Source organism: Tachypleus tridentatus, chromosome 12, assembly GCF_004210375.1.
Source record: "Tachypleus tridentatus isolate NWPU-2018 chromosome 12, ASM421037v1, whole genome shotgun sequence".
Taxonomy (NCBI): Eukaryota; Metazoa; Arthropoda; class Merostomata; order Xiphosura; family Limulidae; genus Tachypleus; species Tachypleus tridentatus.
This window is the reverse complement of record NC_134836.1, coordinates 38,790,173-38,818,010: the sequence shown is the minus strand read 5'-3', so window position 1 is coordinate 38,818,010 and position 27,838 is coordinate 38,790,173. Positions and strand designations below refer to the sequence as shown.

At 32.1% G+C, this 27,838-nt stretch overlaps 2 long non-coding RNA genes across 2 annotated transcripts; both read right to left on the bottom strand.

Annotated features, from left to right (window-relative positions):
• Nucleotides 1-2,391: 2,391 nt before the first annotated feature.
• LOC143233072 (uncharacterized) lies at nucleotides 2,392-13,402 on the bottom strand. The gene is made up of 2 exons (XR_013017950.1): nucleotides 9,301-13,402; nucleotides 2,392-5,061 (listed from the first exon to the last, which is right to left on the bottom strand). It is a non-coding gene; the product is annotated as an uncharacterized LOC143233072 (long non-coding RNA).
• Nucleotides 13,403-21,711: 8,309 nt separating this feature from the next.
• On the bottom strand, nucleotides 21,712-25,959 carry LOC143233071 (uncharacterized). Its single transcript, XR_013017949.1, has 3 exons — nucleotides 25,653-25,959; nucleotides 22,582-22,755; nucleotides 21,712-21,964 (listed from the first exon to the last, which is right to left on the bottom strand). It is a non-coding gene; the product is annotated as an uncharacterized LOC143233071 (long non-coding RNA).
• Nucleotides 25,960-27,838: the final 1,879 nt, after the last annotated feature.

The following is a 27,838-nucleotide window of genomic DNA, read 5'->3' as shown; positions in this document are numbered from 1 at the left end:
TCATGATCTACTTTAAAACTTCTGCAGCCAATAGCCATCACTTAATTAATAACGTAAGACACTGTAGAATGACAATAAGAGCTGGATGCTGAAAGTGGATGACAGAAACCAACCCCACTTCTTCGCTACCTCTTTATACAGAGTCACCCTGGCCATCGCACAGAAAGTACCACGTTTTAAGTATATGCATATTTAGTTCGTAAAGTTCATAAAAACCTTTGGTGAGGTAATAATGAATACCACTGTAATATGTTATGTTAAAAACAAAGCGTGTGACAGGATGTTTGTGTTATTTATCATAGCAACCACCCTCACATTTTCTTAAGTTTCTAACCTGAACAAAGGACGGGTTCCTCAGCTTGTTGTCTATATTTCTTGAAAAAATTATTATTCATTTCGTGATAGCAAATCCAGTTGTTAACACTGGCATGATTCTAACTATTTGAAATATTGTATAAATTATTTCTTGATTTAATGGTGCTGGTTTCATAGTTTCTCTTGAAGTTCTCTAGCCTGGTTAATATTTCTTCTAAAATTCCTACTATGACCATAAGAACAAGGTGTAAGTGTTTTCTTATAGCAAAGCCACATAGGGCTATCTGCTGAGTCCACTGAATGGAATCGAACTCCTGATTTTAGCGTTGTAAATCCGTAGACTTAACGCTGTACCAGCAGGATACCTACAAGAACAAAATGAGACTTAATAAGGATTCATTGATCATTTCACACACAAAAACTGGAATTTCAAATCAGCTCAGTATCTGGAATCTACAGAAGAAAATGCTATCGAATTGTTTACAAATATTCATCATTAACACAGAAACATGTCCTATTGAGTTAAGCGAGTATATGGAAAATAATTTTAAATATAATAAATACAAGATAATGTATGTCCGTTCTTTTTCCTAAATCTCTCGGCATGACCAGGTGGTTAGGGCACTTGACTCGTAATCTGAGGATCGCATGGAGGCTTTATATCGATACGGTTAATCCTACTATTCGATGGTAAAAGAGTAGCCCAAAAGTTGGCGGTGAAGGGTGATGAGTAGCTGCCTTTCCCTCTAGTTTTTCACTGTTAAATTAGAGATGACCCTCGTGAAGCTTTGCGTGAAATTGAAACCAAAACCAATCCCTGAACATTCTTATTAAAACGTTTAAGTTTCCATTCACAAACTACTTCAGCAGGTCAAAAACCCCTTGGACCACCTTCCAGTCTTACTCGACCCGTTTTCTTTTATCATAGAAAAACAAAAAAGTCCTCAAAATTAATATAAGTAATGATTATGGCAGCGTGTATATGGAAGAAAAAAAAAAAAGGCTGATTTTCTTCTTAACTGGGGCCTGGCATGGCCAAGCGCGTAAGGCGTGCGACTCGTAATCCGAGGGTCGCGGGTTCGCGCCCGCGTCGCGCTAAACATGCTCGCCCTTCCAGCCGTGGGGGCGTATAATGTGACGGTCAATCCCACTATTCGTTGGTAAAAGAGTAGCCCAAGAGTTGGCGGTGGGTGGTGATGACTAGCTGCCTTCCCTCTAGTCTTATACTGTTAAATTAGGGACGGCTAGCACAGATAGCCCTCGAGTAGCTTTGTGCGAAATTCCAAAACAAACTTCTTAACTGACAAGGTTTGTTTGTATGTAAAAAAGCGTTTAGTAACACAAAAAATCCTGCTACAATGTGAGTTCACAATAAATACTTAACACAAGTAAGCATTTATGAGCATTACAATGTAATAAATTTTACTAACCTTCAAGTAAAACCATACATTAATGATTCAGTACTTTATAATAAATATCATTGTCAAAAGTACTGAGTCAATAAACTTAACTAAACTGGAACTGTTCACCTGTTGTAAAACCTTTGATAATGAAAAAATTAAACAAAAAAAAAGTTCACATAGCATTCACATAGGCTCTAGAGAAAGGGGTAAATAAATAATAAATTGAATTATTGATACAGCCAATATTAACTGTTTTTATCTAACCATCCTTTGCTGTATACAACTTTGTATATTCAAAGCACTTTGCTATAAATCACTGTTTTTAGGAACATATTTCTATTTCTACAAAGAAAATGTCTGAGAAACATGTTAATATTTTTAGAACACATAATGACAACCTAACACAGTATAAACTAAACCTAGCCATGCATTCAGACAAACTATAGTAATATGTTATTGATAAAAGCATTAAACTGTGTTCATTAGTGATAACAGGGCAACACGTGATGCAAAAGCCAATTGAAAACTTAGAGCTCTCTTACAGGCTCTTCGCAGAGACAAGTGTTCAAGGTTTTCCAGAACGTTGTCTCTAATATTTCTTCCATGACACTATCGTTTTGAAATCAACCTAACAGGTTGTTGAAAATAAGAGATCCAATAAATAACATCCAAGTTTTCAAGTTTGCCAAATTGGTATTTATTCTCTCTTCATAATTACATATTTTAAATTTCCTTTCGATACCTCAATATTATAAAAACATAACCATAAATATCAGAAGGCCACTAATGAAATAACATCAAGGCAGTTTCTTGAACACAAATCGTTCATACTTAAATATAAACTTCTTAGTTATTCCAAGTTTTAAACATTTCATGATCAGTGTGCATTTTTATGTTCAACACAAGTAGAAGTTTGACATTAAACTAATAAAGCTATAAGCCAAAGAATAAAATATAGTCCCCAATAAGTATCTCCAGACTGAGCAAATCTTAATAACAATACATGTCAGTACAATGGAGAAACTTCGGGAATCCTTACTTTTATTATATGTAGCAGGGGCTTTTAACAAAATTCAGTTGACTTACGTTAAGACTTACGTTGAGTACTGCAAAAGTACTCAAGAAAGATCTGAGTACTATGTTAGAAGTAACAATGATGGTATGGCCCAAGAGATTTATAACTTACTTAAACAATTGTTTTTTTTTATACACGTCTTGTAAAACAATAGTATTTACAACTGTTTTGGAATCTAGCAGGACATAAAAATTGTTTGAATGCAAGTAAAATAAAAAAGCACTAATAAATCATCAGTTTAGTGCTATACCTTATACTATGTACTTAATCAATGTAGACTATTCTCCTCATTATAACACACATTATTCCATATGTTTAATCATCTTAACAATAAACTTGTTGCATTCAAAGTTCCATTAATCAATATGTTTTTTAGTGCTAGCAAATACAATAACACTGAAAACTTCTTTCACTTCTTTGTTGTTTTGTATCCATTTATATTTAGCACTTCATTACTAGAAATAAGCCAAAACTGGAATGAATTTATTATTAAGAGTGTAATTAATTTTCAAAGACAAAAAAAAAAAAAAGAGGCCTATAAGAACTTTATCTATCATCTGCATTAAATATAATAAATTATGACATCCTTTCATGTTCTATTACGTGATTACAAAGTAACTAATCACAAGAATATCTTTACCATATAAACATGAAGTATCATATATTTGCACATAGGCCTACTGACATATTTAGTTCTTACAACAAATAAACTGCAGGTCAAAAGTTTGGAAACAACAAGTGATATACAGAGGCAAATAGGGGAAGAGTACATTGTTATTCATTGTATCTCAAGGCAACTGGTATGGATATCACCACTTTTACTAATAAAGCAAAGAACAATGTTTTGACCTTCTTAGGTCATCTTCAGGTTAATAAAGAAGATGATCTAAGAAGGTCGAAACACTGTTCATTCTTGTAGTATCTTATTCTTTGACATATACAAACAGGTAACTGTCCTCTTTAAAGGGATACCACAAACACTGATGAAAAAGTTGTCTCATAAATATAGTGCAAACCTAGTATGTCAACCTTTTACTCCAAGTTAATATATCAATCAATAAACATCCTTCCAGTTATGAAGATTTCCTACTAAAAAGACACACTGATCTGCCAGTAAACTTATGAAACAACTTCTTCATCAACGTCTGTAATTTTGTGTTTAAAAGACACTTGGCTGTTCAGAAAATAAATACTATACTAGTCTTGGAATTAGTGACAAAAAATAACAATATACCCGGTCATAAAGTGGTCCAAATACTTCATAGCAAAACATCACTGTTTTGAAGTGAAGGAATCTTTTCCTTATGATAAAAGGAATGAAAATGCTATTAATATAAACCTAAGATTATGTTAATGCTGTTGAAAACAGATAAACCTATCTTTACAGGAAAACATATTTTTAAAAATCTTAAATTGTAAAACAAGTTAGAAATCTGAGTAAATGTGTAATAAAAAAGAACTTTAAACAACATAATGAATTTCTGATATTTATTGTATGAAAATAACACATGAACTTTGTTTAGAAAGTGACTCACTAATGGTAATCTTTAATTAAACATAAATAGCAATTTGCTTTATTAAAAAAAACTACTGAACAAAACATTACCATACAGTTAAACTATTGTCTTATACACTGAAACTATAAAATCAGTATAATTTTATGTCACAGTGATATGTGTAATGATAAATCCATAACTTCATGCAGGTAGGTATGATTAAGACATTCTTAAAAACAACAAACCATGTGCAAATATGCAGTAAGGAAATCAGAAGTGGATTAATCTAATATACTGAGTGTTTGAAAAGTCACTTCTACGACTCAGATGACTGTATTTAAACATCCAGGGACACATGTTGTGAAAGTCCATGAAGACCAATTTGACCATGCACAATATAGACCAAAGTGATTTGTTTAAAACTGTTTAAATGTGATGTCTGATAGTTCTTTTCATTCCCACAAATACCAAGGGTGATCATGATGTTGTTTCAACACACCAAATGGTTTTACATGACTTTTGAAACACCCAATATATTTCTATTATATAGTGAAAAACAATTCAGGAAAAAAATTCTTTTGACCATTAGTTATAAAGCTAATAATGAAAATGTTTATAATTTCTAATAAAAAATTTTGTTTTATTGATAACATCCATATTTTTGTGATGTTACAGTTCTGGCATTAAATTGTAGTTCTTTTTGCCATCATGATAAAAGCTGAAGGTTTCTTGGTGGTACTGCAACTGTTTCTACCAACAGCAGCTACATCAACTAAAGAAAGTAAACTTTAAATATTTTTGGTTCTGTTGAGCACTAAATATTATGCCAATTGAAATATTTATGAAAAATATCTGTTATTAATACAGTAAGGATTCCAACAAAACATTTAAAACACATTCTAAGCAGGTAAATACTTACCCTTCTACTAGAAGATTTTCAAATGAAAATTGAGCCTTAATTAAAGACAAAACAATATCATTTTAAACTAATAACTTTTATTCACTATTGTTATAACTCCCCTATAAGAAAGTAATAAATCTCAAAGGAATTTTCCTCATTTAAGATTTATTTAAAATACTATGAAAGCATCCACAGTTAAAAGCATAAGGTTGCTAATATTAATTGAAATCTGCAAACTAAACACATGTAAAATTACAAGTCACTAGGTTACGTAACATCATACACATAAACTTTCAAACCACAATCAATATAAAATTTCATTTTGTGTAAAAACAGTCTTAAGTCAGGTTTTGAAGTCATGAATTCAAATGATTGGTGAATATAATATTGTTTGCTGTATAAGTTGACATTGCCTAAATGTAACAGCCAACCACTGCTGTGAGAGAACACAGATTATGAGGTGATGCTGTTGATTGCACTAAAACACTAAGCTCACCTGTTCAATTCAGGCAGACTTTCTTGGTCCAGTTTGAAATGTAGGGTTCCACAAATATTTCAAGGTCAACATTTTTAATTCAAATGAAATATATCTCAAGAACAAGAAAATGTGTATAGAGTTAATTACAATGGAGTAGTAACAACAGCTGTTTTTTTTTTCATTTGCAAGTACACCTGCACTTTCTGAACTCTTTCTGTTCAAGTTTCTTCCTTCAAAACATTGCCTACAAGCAGATTAAAAAGTGAATAACATTGTGTAACAAATTTTTTTTTCTTGTTCCTGGGTAGAAAGTGTTATTTTCCAATTACTTATGCCTAAAGTAAATGGAAAAGACCTATTTTTCTCTTCAAACTTTGCTTTTGTGACTTAGATAATGAAATTTTTAATTTAGCCATTTTCTAGAACATTCCAGGTAGATTCAGTGCTCAGTAGCTGATAGGAAATTTCTTGAACTTACAAGAATTTTCTAGAATGTTACAGAACTTCACTCATCAAGAGACTCTGCTTCTTCCACAATGTATTTGGTCTGTGCAAAGCAACTGGAATTGCCTGTAACCCAAATGAGTGGCACCTCTTCATTGATAGTTCCTCCAGATCCTCAAAGCTGTGCTGCTCAATAACAGAAACAAGTATCTATCTCTTCCCCTGGCTCATTCAGTGCACCTCAAAGAGAAATACAACAGCATCAAGACCTTGCTAGAAGCCTTGAAGTATGAGGAGTATGGCTTGGAAGTTATCGGAGACTTCAAAATGGTGGCATTTCTGATGGATCTCTAAGGAGGCTTCACCAAGTTTCCCTGTTATCTTTGCCTTTAAGACAGCAGGAACACTGAGGAACAGTACAACAGGAAGCACTGGCCACAATGGACCAAGTTCTCTGTTGGGAGGCACAATGTCAAGAGTGAGCCATTAGCAGACCTCCAGATGGCACTGTTCCCACCATTGCACATAAAATTGAGTCTCATGAAACTATCAGATCCAGGATTTCCGTTTTTGCTTAATTTCTGCAATCTTAAAAAATCCTGCTCTCCCACACCCTTTGAATTGTCTGAGTGCATCAGAAAAAGCTAGTTGTAATGCACAACTAGTACTTTTAGAATTGTAAAAAAAATTCTTTCATAATTTCCTCTTGAGTTTGTGAATTAGTCTCTTCTAAATTAAAATCACTATTTTGTATGCAGTCCAAATAAAGTTTATTCTGAAGTTTTGTTTTGCTTTTTACTGTGAACTGTACTTTTAGAGTTTATTTTATTTACCATAACATCCATGTTCTTTCCAAACCCTGGTGATGTTGAAGAAGAATTGAATGTCTTATCATAATCATCAGTTATCCAATACAAATGCTCAACAACTGTTTGTTCTTCTAATTTAATAACAGAGGTACTAGTAGTTGGAAAATCACTTGACTGGCATGGATTCAATAATGGAGTATGGGAGTCTCCTTTCAACCCACTGGTTTTCCACTTCTTGACCACTTAATACCTTTGGGAACAAGTTATGGAGTGTCACAATATTGGAAGTCACTGCCTAATGTGTTCATACATCTTGGAAAACATAAGTAATCTGATTTAATAGAAAACTTTTTATAGCAGTCTCAAAGTACAGCTAGTTCTGGAAATACTGTATATAAAATGATTGTTGGCCTAGCAAGCTGAAATTTTCCAATCCTGATTAGGATGAAAATGGTATAAGATCCTCTCTCAAATCACAGGCTAGTCACTAGTATATCTAAACCTATATCAGAAATGTTGGTTTTTAAATTAGTCATTTCTTTCAACTTTTCTTCTCCTTGATCAATACTACTACCAACTGGAAACTGCATATTCTAGTGAAAATTATCCACATTTTCTGCATTCTCAGTAGAATATGTATTACTAGATAGTACTATTTTGTATGAATGTACTTGTTTCTCTACAATTCCAAGAGGTGATGCTTGTTCTAACGAGGTATCTAATAAGAATGAACTTCTCTGGGCATCTATTAAACCCAAGGAAATTTTGTCTTCTACAGATCCACGTGCAATATATTTCCCTTCTGTGAAAATGCATTTCCAGAAATCATCTCTGCTTCTACCATATTATTATTTATTAGACTGTTTTTCCAAGTCTTTTTAATTGTATTTTCAGTATCAGAGGATAAAGTATGCAACTGATTTTTACCTTCATTCAGAATAAATGAATGGTAAGATATGGTATTATTCTTCCATTTGTCAAGTTTAACATTTTGCCTATCCATATATATCAGTGCACACAAAATCCCTTTTATTTATGTAGGTTTTGAAACACACTATATCTGACTTTTAAAAAATCTCATATTGTTCAGAACAACAGCTTAGTCATCACACAGGGCCCAGCATGGCCAAGTGGGTTACAGCATTTAACTCATAATCCAAGGGTCGCAGGTTCGAATCCTCGTCGCACCAAACATGCTTGCCCTTTCAGCCATAGGGGCCTTATAATGTGATGGTCAATCCCACTATTCATTGGTAAAAGAGTAGCCCAAGAATTGGCAGTGGGTGGTGATGACTAGCTGCCTTCCCTCTAGTCTTATACTGCTAAATTAGGGACAGCTAGCACAGATAGCTCTCGAGTAGCTTTGCAGAAAATTCAAAAACGAAAAAAGAAAGGAAGTTATCACACTTCAACAGAGTGAAATGAGCAAAATTTATGACTTCTTCCCACAAGTTATTTATAATCAACTGTTAGATTTATGTAACAGGACACTGCTCTTTCTTCTGGTGGTAAACACTTAGTCAAAAGAAATAGGTGCAACTAGACAAGAGGTTTCAAAGAATGCAGTAGTGAGAGGAGCCATTCCACTAGATCGACTAAATATATTAACATTTCACTAAATCAAATAGGTGGAAAGTTCTTGTTTTATATTCTATCTTTCCTATATCCAAAATTATAGTTTTTAATTTGCTAACCACATGTACACACATTGTATGGTATGAAACATAAAAATTGATATTTAAAATTTTTCTTTACTCTTCCTTTTAAACTAAGAAGTTGAAAGATGTATAATATTAGAATTTGAATTAACAACTAAGATTTTATGTCAATTTCATATAAGTTATTTAACAAAATTTTGAAAATAGCTCTCTAAAAGGTGCTCTTTAACCTGCCCTCAGTAAAAAGGTTAAAAAATATTTCTGATGCTTTTATGGCATGTAAATGCCATTCAAGTAAAAACAGAATGTGAAAACAAAACACACACACATACAAATAATTAATAGCTTGTATTATTCTCCAACCAGCAAACAAAATAATATAATGATTACAATTCACCTTCGCCATTTAAAACCCAGAGTAAAATAGTAATGAGAATCACTTGTGAAAATAAAATGCTTGTTTATGACCATTACACTCCTGTAAGTCTCATTCTCACCTGTAACAGCATGTAATTAGCATGTAATAAACAGTTGAAAATCCATGGTCAAAAGTCTCATTACATGACTTGTTTTCAAAGTATGTGCTTCAGCAATGTAAAAATATTTTAAATATTCAAAATATTATGACTTTTGCTCTTTCATATTTCAGGTAAGAAATACAGCATTTACAATCTATAACATTCATCCTCCGCTGCCCAGATTTTTAACATTAGATTCTCACCATCAGCACAGAATGGAATCATGTCTTGAAGAGCATTTTGTTTTGCATTCTTTTTTCCCAAATGTTGATACAAGGAACTGATGCATCTATCCTTTAAAAGTGTAAAAGTGTTAAGATGTTTCATTCCTACCTGTGAAAAATGATGAAACATAAAATAAATTATTAACTGTATTTTGTAATCTCATATATCCTCTTAAATTTACTTTCAGCAGTTTTCTTCCCCTTATACAAAAGTTCAAAATAGTAATTTCTAGTACTGTGTTACCTAATCTTTATCTTATTAATAACAATTCCGACTTGGCCGATGGAACTTCCAATACAAAAAGAAACCTTACGTAGGTATAATGAATCTTTCTGTGTACATGAATTACATGCTATCCTAACTGATCAACATGTAAAAACTTCATAACTTTTATATATGAGTATAACATCAGTAGCACTTGTACTTAGTAATCACATGAGAAACCATTGAAACACAAATTAACATCAGAAATACTAAATATTCAACACATTAAGCATTATCTTTACAGCTTCCTGTACACAAGGTGCCTCAGATATCCAGATCTATAGGACAAAGTACACAATTTATTCTTAATTTTTTATTCAAAATGGATGACATTAACAGCCACACACATATCAATCCTTACTATACTGTGCCATCATGGTATTTTCTTTCCTGAAATATGTATAACTGACATTAGAAATGTATTTAACATTAAGAATATAATGTATATTTTCCATAGGTTTCCAGCCTTCTGGAACACCCTGTATACCACTCTTCACAAGCCTTTCCTTGTTTTCATTCTACCACATTTAGTAAAGAATGAATAGCATGTCATTATCAAAACAGTCTTGTTATAAAGTTAGCACTAACACACTTAGGGGTTTGTAATCCATATCTTATAATTTGAAACATTCTATAACATTTAAATTATAACAGCCCATAACACACAAAAATTTACTTCTTTATGTTTCAGGACAACATGGAACCTGTTGATCCATCTCGGCTAATCCATGCTCTAAACTACCTTAAAAACAAAACCTAAAAGCCAATCCTTATCTTATAATTATATCTTATAATTCGAAACATTCTATAACATTTAAATTATAACAGCCCATAACACACAAAAATTTACTTCATAATGTTTCAGGACAACATGGAACCTGTTGATCCATCTTGGCTAATCCATGCTCTAAACTACCTTAAAAACAAAACCTAAAAGCCAATCCTTATCGTTCTTATCAATCTTTCAAAAAACTCATTTAAATTTATTACCTCTAAAACATGTGAAGGCAACCTATTCCAAAGACCAACCACACTGTTAGAAACATAAAACTGTCTTAGCTGAAGATGACCCATACCTTACCAACATTTATACTTGTGTCTCCTAGTCCTACTATTCTCACTGTTAAATATGTAGAAAAGATGCATCAATAGTACAAACTTCCTTAAACACCTCAATCAGATCCCCCGTAACTCTTCCTTTTTTAGGGAAAAACAACTTGAGAAACTTCAGCCTCTCCTTAAATGACAACCACTCCATTATAGGCACCATTCTAGTAACCCTTCTCTGAACCCTTTCCAAAAATTTGATGTTTTTCCTAATGTTACAAGCCCAAGACTGAACACAATATTCTAAATCTAGCTTAACCAGTGACTCATACAATGACATAACTTCTTTAGACTTGCATTCAATATTTCTGCAGATACAACCTAATATCTTATGTGTTCTACCACTAGCAACAGCACATTGTTTCAATGGCTTTAGAAGCTGATTGTCTATTACACCAAGAACCCTTTGCTTCAGAGCATTGTTAAAGTTATTCCCATCCAAATTATATTTATCATTACAATTATGATAACCCACATGCATTTTCTTGCATTTATTATAAATAAAACCCATCTGCCATTTATTTGCCCAACTCACGAAATGTAACCTTCTGTAAGTCAGCAGCATCCTTTACACAGCTAGCAACTCTCAAGTCTATAACATCCGCAAATTTAAGTAACTTATTGACTATTTCTTCATCTTTGTCATTGATGTAAATCCAAGAAAGCAAAGGTCCTAGGATCACACCTTGAGGTACCCCACTTGTAACAATAATCCAGTGTGACTGAACTCCATTTGTAACAACCCTTTTTTTTCCATCCAGCCACTCTTCTATCTAATTTGTTAATTCATCTGCCACACCCACAGAGGTATTTTTTTTATAAGCCATTTATATGGCACCTTGTCATATGCTTTCTAAAAATCCAAATACACCAAATATATACCATAACTTCATCTATCTAAGCTGTAACCTTTTCAAAGAACATCAAAATACTTGAAAGGCAAGATTTTTCCTTTGTAGAAACATGTTGACTATATAGCCAGATTTTAAACTTTGTTAAATGACTTTGCAAAGCATCTTTTATCAGACTTTCCAAAACTTTTCCAATAACCAATGTAAGAATAATGGGTTTGTAATTAATAGGACAATTTTTATCACCTTCCTTTAAAAAAGGAGTTGCATTACCTAACTTCAATCCTCTAGTACCTGCCCACAGTTCAAGAACTGACAAAAAAATAGAAGTAAATGACTCACATATATAATTTTTAACCTCCATCAAAACCCTTGGAGAAATATTATTCGGCCCAGGAGACTTGTGTTTTTTTAAACTTGCCCATTTGTTTATCCAGTTCAGATTTAATGCAGTCATCTTGTTTAATTTTGTTTCCACGTATCAACTGTTCAAGATATGGAATATTGCTTCAATCATTGTTAATAAACCCCCCCAAAAAAACAAAATGTGATAACACAGTCACCCCCTGATAATCAGATATTAGCCTTCTTCTATCATCCCTCAAGAGTTCTATCCCCATTTTAACATTTTTTTTATTCTTAATATATTTAAAGAAATCCTTACTGTTAATGTTTACATTTTTACCTTTTCTCATACAGCATTTTCTAATGTTCTAATTTCCTGTTTCACCAACTTTCTTAAAATTTAATAATTTTCTAAGTCTCCAGTTGTACCAGTCAAAGTAAATATTAGATTGTAATGAAAAACACAAGATAAATTATGAAATTATAAGTTAATACACATATGTACACATAAATGTATATATATATGCACACACACACACACACATTTACACAGTATACCTTTATACTTTGAGGCTATATATGCACACACACACACACAATATTGTAATTCATAAGCTTATTCACACACACATAAAGTTCTGAACTAAAACTTTTATAAACCTAGTACATTTCATAACTGTGTCTTCTTACAGTACTACATTTAGGAATAACTTACAAAAGTCTCCATGTAATTTTTCAACTTTCATCTAAATACAATAAAGACTATACAAACTGTTTCAACCTAACATCAGTAAGAACCAAAGAATGAAATTTTTTTAACTTGTTTTAACTCAATACAACCAAAAGTATTTTATTTGGAATTTATCTCATTATTGCTTACAAGAAAGTCTCATAGATACTGTTCACTGTACTATATGTTCCATGTTCCTCGATGTGTTTATGCAGCATTCTGATAATTTCCATACTGTTGTTAAGTGCCATTGAAAACTGATTCTCATTTTTAACTACTTTCTGTTAGACATAATAACCATACAGCTAAAATGGATATGTTTCATTCTATCAAATCTAACAATTTGGCATGTAAAAAAGGCATAAAATACAATTCAGTCTTAATTTTACCTTTAGTAAAGTATATTTATTTGTACACAGAAATATGTTATTTCATCATTATAAATTGCTGACACCTTAGATTGGAAATCAGTCTAAAAATGAGATCATGGAGATGGTGAAAAAAATGTTTCAAACTAGTGATGTTACAGCAACATAAAAAGACAACTTTGTATGTAATGGAGAAAAAGGACAGAGACCAACATTATTACCCACAACTGCTTTGCCAATAAAATGCAATGCTTATATAATGGTCCACGAGATCAAAATAAAAACAGCAATATGAACTACAGGCAGTGCAATATTAATTGCTATTGTCAGGTTTTGTATAAGCTTGTGGATTCTTTACAGTAGGTGTCTGCAACTTGTTAACAATAATGTTCAACAATAAACAGACAGCACACAATCCACTTGTTTTAAAGTAATACATCTTCAAAACAAGTCAAACATAAGTACACAAATTTGTTGCATTACTGTTTAACACATTTGAATCTAGAGCTTTAATAAATGAATATATTTTTTATCAAAAGTCCCCATAACCTGGTAGTTACTTTAGAACACAACTAAAAGGGAAAAAAAATTATTCTTTCATATTTTATCACCAACAGAGATAAATTCATTTACATTATCCCACAGGTTACCACAGTTGTATCTAGAGTTATAACCCTATCACAATGGGTCACAGGTCAAAAGTGATGTCATCAACTTTGTTGAACTTGCATTCAAAATTTTATGAGACTACTACTTTATGAATTTATGTCAATAAATTTGGCATAAAATTGTAGATTATGATACAAATGTTAATATTATATATTAGTTAGCTTCTTATTTTAAAAGTAAACATTAGAAGAATACACCAAAATATTAATTTGTGTGTGTTACATGGTAGGTTGAATGGAGTATTGATTCAAATTATATGTTTGTGATGTTCAAATACAAAGTCTGTTGTTTTATATGAACTAAGAACTCAAATTACTGATATTTAAAAGCTAGAATATAAAATAAAAACCTCATATCTTTGCTATTTGTTGAAATCTGGTTTATGTACTGAATCAAATACAGTAGTCCCTTATATACCCTTACTTCAATATATAACATGTGAATAACCAAACAAAAGGTTAAAATAAAGGCTTTATCAGCCATTTTAAAGTATTAGAAAGTTACCCCATTCTTTCAAACCAAGATTTCAAGTGGGTAGGTTATATCTTTAACCTATTCAGTGCTGTAGACGAGATAACTTGTCCATGCCAATCGGTAACACAGTGCCACGGACGAGTTAATTCGTTCTCTGTAATACCTAACTTCAACGCTAGATGTCAGCACCATACATGCATTTAACCTACTTACATATTGTTTCACTTTCACCAAAATGGCATCATGAAAAAGGTTACAAAATGAAGAAGCATTGGAGTTGTATTTTGAACTTGGTTCGGAGTTGCCGTAGCAGCTGAAATACTTAGCAGTCAACAGGTTAATCTGTTCAAAATTACATATTTTTTTAGATAAAAAAAAACGGCTTAGTTACTGAGCTTGATAAATTATAACAAAATTCTATGGTATCAGTACACCGATTTATGATTTGTTGGTTATTTCAAATTTACGTATAAAACATAGAAAAATTATTTTGTTTCACATCCAAAATTTCAAAAGACTTAGTGATCTATGGCAAGCAGTAAATAAGTACAAATTTCATTGTAACTAGAAGACATAATTGGTTGCTATATTTATTTATTTACTATTGTATGTTTTAAGAAAAATAATAAGTTTAAGAACTCATTTGTAAAGAGTAATAATGTATGTACATATATAATGTATAATACTTGAAATGTGACTGTATTTTACAAAATACTAGTTCATTAAACCACAGCTAAGACAGATCACTTTGTTAAGGCTAAAGAGCAGTTTCATATTATTGGATATAGTAACATAAGTACAAATGTGCCACATCAGTGCAACTTCTATAATGTTAGCTGGGCACAATTGGAAAGTTAATGTAATAAAAATAATAAATATATATAAATGCATAATGTTATGAGATACAGACTGCGCTTTTATGTTTTCATCTTATAATTTGTAGTCATTCTAGAATGAAAAAGCACAATTTATAGTTCCTAATTGTTTTTAATCATGGTTACAACTTCACTCAAATTGACAGATCTCATAGAGTTAGAGTGAAGAAAATAACAGACAAAATATAAAGTTTTTACTGAAAACAAATAAATTTAATAGGTTTTAAGAGATTAAACAAATAATATTTGAGATTTTGAGGAAGAATAATAGTTCTTTTAATCACATCATTAAAAATCACTTTGCACTCGAACTAGGAAAGAAACAGATTCGATATTTTCAAAAACAAATCTTTAGCAAACATACTTCATTAAAATACCTGATTTTTACATGCAAAAGACTTAAAACATTTACTAAAAGTCTACCAAATTTTTTGAAGGTATACATACTGTATCAAAAGTTACTGTATAAATACTTATCTTGCATATATCATACTAAGTCCATCACAAAAGGGTTAAAGTCTAGTTTTTATCAATGTCCACACATCCTTTCACAAGACAAATTCTTCTTCTTTACCTCTGTTGTTACAATACTGCTGTAAAACTCACTCCTACAATTGCCCATTATGGCTAAACAAACAACCATATAGTCTAGCTCCATATTCACCAACTGAATGTTTTTAACTTCCTTCACCTTGCTGTATCCACTCATAACACACGAGAGAAAAATAATTAACAACCTAGCCCTCTAGTAGCAAAAATATTACACATAACAATAAAAACTCAGAAGCTGGGTATAAAATAATGTCAACAATACTACAAAAGCCTAGTATAACAATTAAACTACATATCCAATGTACAAATTGTATTAAGTTCCAGAACGAACTTCTCATAGCTATTGCTTTTAAAATGATTAACTTATAGCACTATTGTTATGAAAACTAAATAATCATTGAATACTAAATCAACTAAATAACAACTCTTTAACTAACAGTCTTGTATATTCAATAGCAAGCAATGATCCTATATGTTCTGCTTAATCACATGATTAATTTAGAGAGGCAAATTTTTGGTTTTGATTTCTCCCATGTAAAACTGTCATACATTTATCCTATCTAAGAGATGACAAACAGTTTAAACTGGACTCATGAAAACACACATACTTACAAACATTGTGTAGTTTAATATAGTGTGAGGGCTAGCAGGAGTAAGACTGCTTTAGAATAGGTTATGAAAAGTCAACTTTGCTTGAAGGATTTTACTAGTCTATCAGACCAAAGGTGTATGGGCAACTTGTGGTTAATCATTACATTTACTGTTCAAGTATTCTAGGCTTAGAATATTTATCCATACATGTCAAGTCAACACGTTTCAGCTTAATCTGCTAAGGAGGAGTCAGTGTTTATTTGATTTGCAGTGTTCAAAAATGTGTGTTTTTTGTGTTCTTTGAAATTGGTTTCCATTTTTCTGTTTGTTTCTCCAATATATAAGTAATGGCAGTTGTTGCATTGTTTTTATAAATAATGTTAGTTTTGTGTTTGACAGTGTAGTTTTTACATAGTATGAACTTTATTTTTGTACCTGGATTATGAATAAATTTGGTGGTTGCTGGAATGTTGTGTTTTGTTATAAGTTTCCTTCACACGTTTTTTTTTTTTTTTGCTGATGTCAGGAATATATGGTATGCAGCAGAGTAAGGTTTTGTAATTTGTTGTATCTTGGGATTTATTATTGTTTGTTTGTTGTTGACTGTGTTGTTGCTCTAGGTGTGTGCATATAATTTTTTTTTCTTAACATTACATAACCATGAAAAACACCCAGACACTAAGTAGAGGAACAAATATAAACAAAAGCAAAATCAAGGAATCCCTCATTATACAACAACTAAAACCAATGTAAAGGAGCACCTTTATACCTATACTAATTAATGATCTAACATGTAACTGCAATGCTCCCTACAAACCTGTACCTGTTGACACTTTTGTCCCTAAGATGTGCCCAGCAACAGTCAGTTGCAAACTCTCTCTCTGTTAACCTGAAGATGGCCTAAGAAGGTTGAAACGTTGTTCTCTGCTTTATTTTGGTAAAAGTGTTAATACCCATACCAGTTGTCCTGAGATACAATACCAATACATTGTAGATGAAAAAGAAACATGTCTGGAGGATGCCACATTATTTTTGGAACAGGTATGCTTTTCACCCAAAAAGAAGGAAATGAATCCAAAATGAGCAGAAAATAGTTACTTGCACAAACAGAATATGGTTTGATAGGTGCAAGCCATAGTAACATAGAAATGGAATGAGGTATATACATTCAACCTCAACTGGGCAGATGAGACTCAATAACTCTTCTTCAGCATAAGGAGGTTGAAAATGAAAAAAACACACTCTAATAGCAATATTTGTGCTATGGCACATGGTAAGGTTAACAAGACTTTCTGATATTTAGATAAGAACAAAGGGGACAAACCTTTGCCTCACAACTGGGTGAAGAATAGAGAAAGATGAGGAATGAAAGGGTAGGAAGAACAGAAACCACAGCACAGAAACCAACGTTAAAAGGTATACTATCAGCCATGGTAAATGAGCATGGAAGAAGTTCTTATAGATCAAAAAAGATTCAACATACAGAGTTATTCCCTGGGCTGTGACAATAGATTTGACAAAAATAAATACAGAGTGGTAATATCTACGAAAGAAGCGACCACTCCATGATGATGAGAGAAGATAAACGATTCACCATCAGATAAGGAAGCCAGGAAAAAATGAAACTAAAACCACAATGTGGTGACTGTGAGACCAGAAAGGAGATCTACAATTTAAAATCACAGAGACCTGGAACAGGTATCCCCTGGCTCAGTGACATAATCAGCCATATAGGAGATGTCAGAATGTATCATAACCACCACCTCCCATATGAGAGAAAAGGAAGTTAGACAAAGTTTGACAAACTACAAAAGGTTTGAGAAGAATGATATGGAGTAAAGACTTCTTGACTGATCTCAGAATAGAAACCTCCCTAAAGTCAAGATAAAAAACAATTTTTTAAATATGAGGAAATGAACAGGTATAAATCTGGAGAAAGTGAAGCAAGCAGCATCTCCAACATGGTCTGAACTTTGTCTAACTATTAAACCAGGGATTCAAGGAAACGTTCCACTGATCAAGGAGTATTGACCAAACGGAGAACATGTGAGCTTGATTCATAGTAATAAGAGCTTCCAAGGAAGCCCATATCCCTTAATATTAATAGAACATCTCAAGCAATAAAAGAAAGTGATGGAGGTTTCAACTGCTTTTTCCAAAGACAAAGAAACAGTTGGACTTGACTTGAGGTTGCAAAATGAAAGACCTGCAACTAAATGAATTGGACATAAGAGGAGGAAAGTAAGAATGATCATCCCCACTGTCAACAGGAATCCTGTTTTATATCCTGTAGGAGCAGAGAAGTGTGGTCTTTGGACTGTAAACAGAAAGAAGCAAGCAGGAACCAGTCATCGACAGAAGGAAAGTTAAATTTTATCGTTTTATTGCTCTTTGAACCATGTTTAACTGCTACTATTCTCACCATTTTAAACTGAAATCACTTGGGCATATGTAGTTCACATTATGCTATCAAATTACAATACAATCAAGCTACGACAAGCTCTAATTTGTATATACCCCAGGAAACATTTTTATCATATAATTGTATTTTACCTAATTTAATCTTAACTAACCAAAAAAATATCCATATGTTTACCTTTAATAAAGAATAAAGTACTTATCTATTTTTTTTTCTTTCTGTCGATTGTTGAAGACACTTAAGCCAATTTTCTTATAGTAGTAATGTACATATTTTTACTTAATTAAGTATAGTACCAAAGAATGTAGGCACATAACATGCAACAAAACAATTTCATCTAATAATCACAATTTTTCTGACCCTTTAACTATGCAACAGGAGCCATAACAAGTTCATCAAAGCAAGCCATTGTGATTACCAGGAGAATCATAGTTGTTGTGTAAGTAAAATTAATGCTTAACTAAGTACAATACAATGTAGTGAGTCATTTGACAGGGAAAAAACTTGACTTTCTACAGGTTATATGTGATATATAATTAAATGTAAGAGAGAACTAAAAACAAATTCTTGAAAAGGGGAAGTGACAGATGGATGTAGCAGGAATGTCTGATTTTCTATTTAATAATTCTTTAACCAAAAAGAACTGAAGGTTATAAATTTTATGGTTTATCTGAGCAATGAAGATTTTTGTAGCAAGTAATTTAAATTTAAAGTAATTTAAAGCATGTTACTATTCTGTGTTCTTCTGTGCATTATTTGATTATAAAAAAACATTATCTAGTAAAGTAGTACCATTAGTATAAAAATGTATTAAGTTTCATTGACAGTCAACAGAAAAACAAAAGAATCCACATAAGAACAGTATTTATTTTTTCATGTCTATTCTTTATTTATTATTATAAAAGTAATTAAAATATAAAACTTAGAAACTCATTAAGTTTAATAAGTTTAGATTATGTACAATAATATTTTTTCTTAAAGTATGCTCACAAGTAGCCTTTGTCTTAAGTAATTAAATAATGTAATGTGCATTACATGATTGTCAAGTGATTTACAACTTGTGTGGTGGAAGTACCATCCAAATATAGTTCAAAAGGCAATAAAATAATAAAGCTTACATATGAACGTACATATAATGTTACATGCTTTAACTGTTTTAGTTAAAGATAAGAAGTGAAATTATTTCTTTAGGTTTTACATCACATTTGAATAACCAAAAACTCATATATTACCAAACTGTATTTGTATCTATCAAAAATCAGAAATCTCCAACAGACTAAAGACTCAACTTTTGAGCATGAAGGTTTGTCCCAATAGAAAGAGAGGATACCATTATACTTGAAAATGGCTAATAAAATTAGATGGTTATTGACATGTTATATATGGAAATAAGTGAATATGAGGGTCTATTTTCAAAAATGGAAAAAAGGCAAGAAGAAGCCACTGTGTTTGATTCATTAAATATAGTGATGGGTCAGCAAACAGAAAAAATACAAGGTTTTATTTCATATTCTACCTTGTCAATATCAATAATTTGAGTTCCTAATTCATACATAACTAAAGACTTTGTATTTTACCTTTATAAACATCTAATTTGAACCAATGGTCCATTCAGCATACCACATGACACACAAAAATTGGTGTTTAGGTGCATTTGTTTAATATTTACTTTTAAATTAAGAAATTAAATAATGTATAATATGAAAATTTGAATGATAACCTACATTGTGGTAACTTGTGATATTTACTGAAAGCTTGCCAAATTTCATGAAGATACACTAAACATATTAAAAGTCACAGAGTGAAAACTCTAATTAATGTGTGGTTATGAAGTCAGTCACAATAACTAAACTCTTATCAAGAAAATGAAGGAATGAACCTGAGTTAACTGACATCAACAGAGTTTAAAGCTGACAGACACAGAAAAACAACTGTTATTTAACACTACAGATATGAACTCTGTCTAAACGACTAAGCTTATAACCATGGAGTACTCATTACAATTTCCACACTACAACTTTTAATTCAGTATATGCATCTCAACAAAATTTTGCAGTCTTTCAGTAAAGATTACAAGTGTTTTGTGCACAAAAAATGACATTTCTTTAATGAAGTACTTTTACTTAGATTCATATTCAAATATACCAGTATTTTTTTAACTAGTCCAAATGCAAAGTGATTTCCAAGTTATTATTAAAAATAATTTTCTTCATTTCATTTGCATAATCTCTGAAACTTCCTAAACACATTTAAAATGCTTTTCTAACAAAGCCTTGTATTTCAACTTTTGTTATATCTTCCCTAATTGTATAAAAGATTGGTCTAATATGACTGACTTCATAACGTGAACAAAAATTTCTAAAATGGCTTTAAATTGTGACCTCAAACTACTTTTATTATAAATACCTTTAAACTCATAACAATATACATCTGTTTATACTTAATTATATTATTTTATTGCCCTTTTAACCATGTTTAAGTAATACTCACACCACGTAAAAAAACAGACAATGTTCTGTAACTTTCACAATTTTTCTAACTTTATAACTATGCAATAAGAGCCATTAAAAATTTGTCTAAGCTTGCCAATGTGACTCATGTTGGAATAAAGCTGGAATTGGAAGTAAAATGTGTAATTATTTGTACAGGAAACAGTGTTTGATAGATTGAATTCTTGGATTTTCATTGGTTACAAATAATGTAACATTAAATGTCAATGACAACCACTGAGAGTTTATGAAATACAGGATGAGACAGGTGAGCATGGCAAGTGCAGTCTGATTTTCTATTTTATGGCTCTGCAACCAAATAAGATTGAAGGCTCTGAAAATTATGCTTTGTCTGAGCAATTAAAACATTATAATAAGTAATTTATGTTAAACTTTGCACTTTTTTGAGGTAAATAAAAGGTAGATGCCTAAAATATTACAATTTTCCTACTAGGGGAATTTCAGATTTTCTTTTAATGTTGCCTTGTAAAAACTAAGAATTTAAGCTACATGCTAATAAAACTTGGATTATCATCTATATATTTATGACAAACTTAAACATATACTGTAATAAAAAGTATTTTAACCAAATTTTAATGGTAACTCACTAAAATTTTGTGACATGCAGAGAAAAAAAGATGCTCATGAAAAGAGGTTTAATCAAAGTTGAAGAAGTTTATTATAGCACCTTAACTGAAAACAGCTCTCAGATAAAAACAGTGTTAAATATGTCCAAGACATAAAAATACACACCATTATGCACATGAAACAAACACACTTTTTTACAATGTAGATTCTACCCATATGACAGTCTCTTTTCTCATTGTCAAAGACGAGACACCGTATTCTTGGTCTTGTTGTTTTTCATCACATTTTCTTTATCCAATTTCTTCAATAAATAAGACAACCTAATAACAAACCAAACTGAACTTAAAACATATGCACATTAATGGAATTGGTATTAAGGAAAAGCAAATCAATAAACATTAAAATACTAAGTTTTATTATAATCAGAACAAGAAAATCAGCCAAACACCTAATAAGCATAATGCAGCAAAATTTCCAAGTTGATACATTTTGTAAATGGCACAAAATGAAAATGTACACTCCACATATTTTTACTTATTAAATACACCTGCCAACTGCTAAACAAATAAAAAACACTATTCATTAATTCCTGAACTTGCAAAAAAAAAAAAACCTAAAATGTAATGTGTGTACCTCAATTTTCTGAATACAGAAAAACTGCATAGTAAAAACTGTGGCTGTAATAAAACATCATTGTCTTTAACTAATTTGTATCCTTCATTAAAATACAATAAAATAACTACTGCAAATCTACAAAACACAATTTACTCTCTCTCTACAATTTGTAAAATAATGTAATGAAATAACATGTTAAGTCTAACTCATGAAATACATCATTTAAAGAATATTTTCATGTCAAATAAACAGATATAAAAAGTAAATAACAGTGTTATGCCCTTCACTTTCTGGGATGGATTAAATTTAAATATTTTCTCACTTGAATGATTTATCTCTTCTAAAAGCAGCCCATCTGAGGAGAAACAGAACAGACAATGTCATCATCGTTCCAGTCTTCAAGATTCTCACTGGAGTTTCTTGTTTTCCTTACTTTTCTCAATACATTCTCTAGGTGATACTTTTTGGCTACTTTAATATCAGTATAGTCTTCAACCTATTCAACAATAATAGCTATGTTACACATTCCTAGCTTAGTAGCCCAATTTTACAAAAATTTTGGAAGTAACTTACTATCAGAATGTAGACATTTTTAAAATGACCAAATATGAAAGCATGAGACAATATAATAATTTTTTTCAAACCATATGCGAAAAGTATACCCCTAAATGTACATTGACTATGTGATTTACAAAATGTAAGCCTACAGCTGAAAGTTTTCTATCACAGAATTTTAGGAATGAGATGCAATTTAAAAAAATAATAATAATTCTTTATTTAACACCATTTAATCAAAGAAAGTAAAAACAAAAAAGATATTGCAAAAGTCTATCAGAAACTACAATAGCACTACTTAATATTTGTAGTCCAATCCCTGATTTTTAAAACTTCCTTAATCTTCCCAGATATGAATGCCATGAAATGCTGAAGGGTAAAGTTATTCTTTAAATTCCTCCATAGAGCCTTTGAATGTGGCACCAATCAGCAATCACAGGAAAGCACACGAAGTGCAATACCCACCTAATGGCAGAAGTTCAATGTAGACACACCCTAGGGAAACTAATCTTGTCTTGATCAAGGTATACTCTTCATCCAATACATAATGGAAGAGAGGCAAATAAGCCACAAGTGTCACAAAGATTAGCAAAATAAGAACACTCAACCAAGCACTTGTACAGAAGTTAATGGCAAGCTGGTATGTGTATTGTACTTGGAACACAGCCAGACTGTACAGTGTGTACTCACCTCAACTCTATTGAACAGGCATTAGCTGCTGGAGAATGATGCAATATTTTTCTTACACTTCTAATGGGTACCCCTGGGCTACACAGACAGAGTCACCACCTCTCCACTTTTCACCAAGTTTCACTAAGCCCAACCAGTGAGAATTCTCCATGGCCCACTAACTGAGCAGCTAGCAACTGATAAGTGGCAAAGGTATCTTGTGATTCTCTCAAAGAAAAGGAAAGGTAGAATTTATGTTGTGTAGACTTCACAGAAGTGCCTAGATCTCCAACAAACCATGAGCCAGAAAGGTCTTTCACTACAAACAGTGCAATGGATTCCCAGAAATTCCTATTTTTAAAAGCCAACAAAAATGAGCCAAAGAAATGAGCAGTCACTTCTTTCCCCAATAGTCCATGGAAGTAGTAAGGTCTGTATCAAACAATTCAAAAAACTTTTACACCACAAGGACACCTACAGTGGTCTTGTGAAACAGACAATTTCACAGTTTGTGCTGTTAGACAGAAGGTAAATAATTTGAGTGCTTTCCATTATCCTAACTTGATGCAGATTTTGAGAATAAGCAAACAAGTCAACACCAGTCACCATTTCAAAAATGGTTAATACACAGAAATATGGCAATTGGTGCAAGTCAAAACCATGCAGGAGACAAAACAACCAGACAATGAAGGGAAGGAGCAAGGAGCATGTGGGTTTCATCTATATGCACACTTGCAAGATCTTATTCTAGGGCTAGCAAAGATGGAAAGCAAAATAATATAAAAGATGATGAACCAAATGAAAAGAAATGTGAAATAGCCTGCAAGCATCAACATTCAGAGATAAATATACCAACTGAAACAAAATCAACAGTCTCATTCAGTAAGGACAGAAGGAGAGAGATCCCTGGATAAAGAGGAGACCTAGAGTAGGAACAAATCATGACAAGGACTGCAAAAAGAAGTCATCTGCAGTAAACAGCATCAAACAGTCCAAACACAACACAGGAGCCAATCTGGGTCTCAAGGAACATAAAGCTGAGAAACTGAAGGAAAGGCGACAGAAGATAAAGGACAATTAACCTCCCAAGTGGCAGATTCAAAAAAGGAAAATACTGGTCTGGGCAGAATAATATGTAAGTGCAGTGGAAAAAAGTGTAAGAAGCATCAGTAGTATACACAATGAAATGACAACAACAACAGGCAAGAAGGAGGAAACAAGATGTAATAGAATGATGATACAGTAAGAAACCAATAGCTAAAACAGGGTTTGCTTGAGAGCATGCTAACCACATAGGAACTTGGCAGACACAGATGTCAGACAAGCAGAATATTGATGGAAGGAAGGAGTTAAAGAAAAAACATCCTGTGATACAAATAAAAAACAAACTGCAATAGACAACACCAACAAATATCCAACAATGTTAGAGTGAAATAATCTCATAACACACCCAAACAGCCATTCCAAAAAAAAAAAAGAAACAGAAATATGGAGCACACTAGGGCAGTGGGGACAAAAGGATTGCCAGATGGACCAATGATGAAAGACTGTTACTGTTATTAATAGATCAACAAAGTGAAAGGAGCATCTCATATCAAGACATGGATTTAAGAAAGCAGTGGAAAAAAGCAAAATGTATAGACACATAGAAAAATGGTGAGATCTGCCCTGACTGAAAGCTTTGACAGCCAAAGAAATATAGTACCAAAAGAGAGGAATACTGTAGTTAAAAGGGATGCCAATACAGTTATACTTGTGATGTAATAAAACATCACAGAAATGATAAGTACATTTCTATCTCTAATAAAGTGAAATGTTGTAAAGCAAATCCAAACAGGCTTAATTCTGTCAAGAAATTTAGACTTCCAATGTTTAACTGCAAGCTGATATGCATGAATATGGGCAGGAGAGTTCACAGTTTAAACTGTTGCTGCTGAACATGTGTCTAAATAGATCTACATTGCACAGAAGACTGTGTTTCTTTCATTTTCAAAGCATTTGTAAGCACAGCTTGGGTGGCTTACGAGACTGATTGACTATTACACCAAGATACCTTTCTTTCATGATGCTATAAAGATTATTCTCATCAAAGTTATACACATAATTCAGTTATGTCCCACATGCATTTATTATAAATAAATCATTATGGTATTTATTTGTTCAACTCACCAAATAATCCAAATCCTTTAATGGAGTAGTAACAGTACTCTCACATCCATAACACCCAAATCCTTAATATCATTAAGAAATTTAAACAATTTGTTGATAACTCCTTCATCTGCATCATTAACATAAATCTAAAAGAGAAAAGGTCCTAATGCTAATTCTTGAGGTACCCCACTTGTAATTTTAAACCAATTTGACTGAACTCAATTCATAACAACCTTTTTCTTGTTTTCTTCTATTAAATGAGCCAGCCTATCCCTTAGGCTTACAAAGATAATTCATTTTAACAAATGTTTTAAGTGGCAACTTTTTGAATTCTTTCTTAAAATTCAGATATACCAAATATACACTTGTACCCTCTTCAAAGAATCTCAAGAGATTAATAAGGCAAAATTTTCCCATTGCTAAAGCTTACTTACGATGGAACAAAATTTTAAATTGTTAAATGACTTTGTAAAGCTTCTTTTATCAGACTGTGAAAACTTTTTTTCACAAATGATGCAAGACAATTAGCTCTATAAGTACTAGTATAATTTTTGTCACCTTATATGTCCAATCCTTAACCATTTTCTAAACCTTTGGGTAAATATTATCTAACTCAAGTTTCTTTATCATTCTTCAAACTTCCCAATTTTTCTCAACAATCTCAGAATTAGTGACTGTCTTGTTCAACTCTGTTCCATCTAGCAATCACTTATGGCAAGGAATGTGCCTAGGTGCTATAGCGAAGTTGAGTCCTTTGTTAAGTAGATGTATCTCGTACCTAGGCACATTCCAACCATAGAAATCAAAACATGTTTAGAAGACCTAGCCAGGAGACTTGTGATACTTTCTACAGAGAACAAAAAACAAGGAAACAACTAAAACAACCAACAGAAAGAAGACAACTTAGATAATTTTATTGACATCCAACAGCCAACCTTCCCAGGTAAAATTACAAATTTATATTTTCCAGAAACACCTAAAAACATCTTAAACGATTTTTTCAAAGAATTTTCTCACAAAACCATCAACATAATTTCACAAAACAGAAAACTGAAAACAACCTTACAAAATAGACATTAATTGCATAAAAAACCTAAAACAAGACAAAACATAAAAATTCTAAAAGCAGATAAAGGTAACGCTATAGTCATAATGAACACGAATGAATACATCCAAAAATGAATAACATCCTATCAGACACGAACAAATTTAAACCTATACACACAAATCCAACAAAGACACACGAGACGCAACTGAACAAATTACTACTACAAATGAAAAAGCCAACACAATTTCACAAACACTTTATTCCTACCTACGTAAAACCGACTCACGCACACCACAAATATACGGCATCCCCAAACCTCATAAACCAGATTGTCCATTACGACCAATAATGTCCACATATGAATCGTTTAATTACAACCTTGGTAAATACATAGCATGGGCATTCTCCAAATATGTAACATCAGCCAGCTCATTTATCAAAGACTCTTTTAATTTCAAGTCTAATCTAAATCAACTTAATCATAAAGCCTTAATGGCCAGTTTCGATGTTATATCCCTCTTTACAGAAGTTCCAACCACTGAAGCCTGCAAGATAGCCTTAGAACTCTATATCCGAGACCCTAACCCAACTATAGAAATTCCCAGTAACCAGTTAGTAACCCTCATAGAATTCACCACGATAAAGACAAACTTCATGTTCAACAACCAAAACTATATACAAACAAACGGCCTAAGCATGGGCAACCCAGTATCACCAGTTCTAGCCAATATTTTTATGACACAAGTTGAAACACAAGCAATTAACACAGCATTACATCCACCACTATACTGGTATAGATATGTAGATGACACGGTTGCGGGATTCAAATCTACAGAACACATACTTAATTTTTTCAATCACATTAACTCTATACATCCCAACATCAACTTCACATGTGAACAGGAAGAAAACAATCAAATATCATTTCTTAACCTCAAAATTACAAGAACTGATACACAATTTCAAACAGAAATCCACCGAAAAATCACCCATACTGGACTATACATTCCTTGGGACTCAGCACATGAAACAAAACAAAACTCAACATACTAAGAAACCAAATAAACACAGCCATAAAACTATGCTCACCAGATAAAATTAACGATGAATTAGACAAAATAAAACAATACTTCACCAACATCAATAAGTTTCCTCC